The following is a 3,512-nucleotide window of genomic DNA, read 5'->3' on the forward strand; positions in this document are numbered from 1 at the left end:
GCAGGCTCCGGCAGCTAAGGCAGGGGTGTCTAAGCCGCAGCCCTTTCAAACTAAGGACAGAAGGCGCGGCAAGTCCTCTAGGGGAGGAAAGAATCCTAGGGGCAGCGGCCGAGGCCGCAAGCGCTAGGATCGGCAATCCCCCCGCGTGTACACCTGTGGGGGGATGCCTAAAAAGTTGCGTGCACAGGTGGCAGCAACTTGGGGCCGATTCTTGGACGGTCTCTGTGATCGGCCAAGGTTATCTCGTCCCATTCACGACATCTCCACCTGCCCTGACAGCGAATCCAGTGTCGCTGAACTCCTATGCCATGGGATCGGCAAAGGGGTTAGCCCTTCGGGCAGAAGTCGAGACCATACTCAAGAAGGATGCTCTCCAGGAGGTCGACGACGGCTCCCCAGGCTTCTTCAGTCGACTCTTTCTTGTAAAGAAGGCGTCTGGAGGCTGGAGACCGGTCATCGATCTCTCAGCCCTGAACAAGTTTGTCAAACAAACTTCGTTCAGCATGGAGACAGCGGACACGATCAGACTTGCAGTGAGACCGCAAGACTTCATGTGCACACTGGATCTGAAGGACGCGTACTTCCAGATCCCAATCCATCCGTCTTCCAGGAAGTACTTGAGATTCAGTCTAGACAGCAAGATCTACCAGTTCAAGGTGCTGTGTTTCGGTCTCTCCACAGCACCTCAGGTGTTCACCAGAGTGTTCACACTGATTTCGTCTTGGGCGCACAGGAATGGCATACGTCTCCTCCATTATCTGCACGACTGGCTGATCCTGGCAGACACGGAGTCGACCCTTCTTCGACACCGGGACAGGCTTCTGGAGGTTTGCCAAGATCTGGGGATCATGGTAAATCTCGAGAAGTCCTCTCTGCTTCCGACGCAACGACTGGTATATCTAGGCATGATATTAGACACCGATCTCCACAAAGCCTTTCCTTCAGACGACAGGATAGCAAGGCTGAAGAGGGTCACAGAACCTTTCCTCAGGCGGGAAGAGCTTCCAGCCCAATCATGGTTACGTCTACTAGGCCACCTTTCCTCCTTGGCACGTCTAGTCCCGAACGGCCGTCTCAGGATAAGATCCCTGCAATGGCGGTTAAAGTCCCGGTGGAATCAAGGCTCCGATTCTCCGGACTTTCTGGTTCCTATAGGATCCACGGAACTGACGGACCTTCGGTGGTGGCTGAACGACGTGAACCTTCGAAAGGGAGTGGATCTTCTCGTCCTCCCCCCGGATTTGACTCTGTTTTCGGATGCGTCAAAAGAAGGGTGGGGGGCCCACATTCTGAACCAAAGGATCTCAGGCCTCTGGTCAGAATCAGAAAAGTACTTCCACATCAACCTGCTAGAAATGAAGGCCGTTTTCCTGGCCCTTCAACAGTTCCAACGGACCCTGGCGGGCCACTCCGTAGTGGTGATGAGTGACAACACCACGGTAGTGGCTTACATCAACAAGCAGGGAGGTACCTTTTCTCAACAGCTATCCCATCTTGCAATAGAGATTCTGAGATGGTCCGAAATCCACTCAATAACACTTTCGGCTCGCTTCATTCCTGGCAAGAGGAATGTGCTCGCTGACAGTCTGAGCAGAGCGACGCAGATAGTGAGTACCGAGTGGTCTTTGGATCTTCAGATAGCCAGCAAAGTCCTGACTTTGTGGGGTTCCCCGACAGTAGATCTGTTCGCGACAGCCTTGAATTTCAAGCTGCCCCTGTACTGCTCTCCAGTCCCGGACCCCAAGGCTCTCTGGCAAGATGCTTTTCAGCAGAGGTGGGACAACATCGACATTTACTCCTTCCCACCATTCTGTTTGATGAGAAGGGCTCTCAACAAGACCAGACTATCGGTCAATCTCTCCATGACTCTAGTAGCTCCGCTATGGTATCACGCGGAATGGTTCCCGGACCTTTTGCAGCTCCTGATGGAGCTTCTGAGAGAACTCCCCCCATGACACGATCTACTCAGACAACCACACTGCAACATCTTCCACAAAGCCGTAGCGTCGCTTCGGCTTCACGCCTGGAGACTATCCAGGGTCTCTTTACGGAGAGAGGATTTTCGCAACAGGTTGCGGACAGGATGTCTCGCCACCTGCGCAAGTCCTCTATCGGAATCTACCAGGCAAAGTGGAAAGTCTTCTGTGGTTGGTGTCATGGGAGGGGTATCTCTCCACTCGATGCCACTATTCCAGCAATAGCGGAGTTCCTCGTGTATTTACGGGAGGAAATGCGCCTTTCGGTTCCGGCGGTGAAAGGCTATCGCTCAGCCTTAAGCCTGGCTTTTAGGCTGAAAGGAGTGGACATTCCTCTTCGTTAGAACTTTCCCTACTCATATGCAGCTATGAGCTTACCTGCCCTCAGTCAAAAGTAAGACCTCCTCCTTGGAACGTGGTTCAGGTCCTCAGGGCTCTGAAGAGAGCTCCGTTTGAACCATTACGCCAGGCGTCTGATCGCCACCTGTCTTGGAAGACGGCTTTCCTGCTCGCTTTGGCCTCGGCCAAGCGAGTCAGTGAACTTCATGGTCTTTCTTACGACGTCGCCCATTCAAGGGGATGGGGGGAGGTAACGTTCAGGTTCGTCCCTGAGTTTGTTGCCAAGACTCAGAACCCTGGGGTCTCGGACCCCAAGTTCAACTCCTTCTGGGTAACGAGTCTTCGTTCTGTAACAAGTGACCCAGACCATCTGTTACTTTGCCCAGTGAGGAGTCTGAGGCGTTACTTGAAAAGAACAGCTGCAGTCCGTCCTCATGTGCAAGCGTTATTCGTAAGCACAGGAAGGACGAAGAGGAGGGTCACCAAGAACACCATCTCATCCTGGATTCGGAAGGTTATTCAGCACGCCTTGAATCCTGACCCTCCTCCGCCACATCGCCCTAGAGCGCACGATGTCAGGGGCATCGCTACGTCCCTGGCCTTCAAGAGAAATTTCTCTGTGACGCAGGTCTTGCAAGCTGGGGTGTGGAAGCGCCAAACGACCTTCACAGCCCACTACCTGCAGGACGTGACCCACAGGAGCCTCGATACCTTCTCTATTGGTCCTGTGGTGGCTGCACAAAAGCTGGTCTAACCTCACGCTCCTTAATGGACAGGTAGCAGAAGGTTGGGGGCATTGTTACCCGGTTTTAGTCTGCGTGATTGAAAGAGTATGTCTGGCCCTTACTTCTTTCTTCATTCTCCCCTCCCTTGGGGAAAGCAGCATCCTGGTCTCTGCATAGCTGACCTCAACCTCTGCAGGTAAACCATGCTCCCTTGTGCTCCTAGTATTAGCTGTAATACTGTTTGTGTCCCCCATACCTTGACGAGGTGGTATTGGGAACGTCCTAGCCTAGATTTCTATCTAAAGAACTCCAGTTCAACTTCCTAGGATGAGTCACAACCTCCTCCACACACAAACTTATGTAGGCCGCACATTCGTAGCAAGCAACGAAAAGTGCGAGGTGCAGGGACCCCCTTTCTCGAAGTGCTGCTCACTCGGATTTCGGGTCCCCGGGTAAAGCCAAAGCCAGTAAG

The sequence above is a fragment of the Palaemon carinicauda genome, chromosome 17, assembly GCF_036898095.1.
Source record: "Palaemon carinicauda isolate YSFRI2023 chromosome 17, ASM3689809v2, whole genome shotgun sequence".
NCBI lineage: Eukaryota > Metazoa > Arthropoda > Malacostraca > Decapoda > Palaemonidae > Palaemon > Palaemon carinicauda.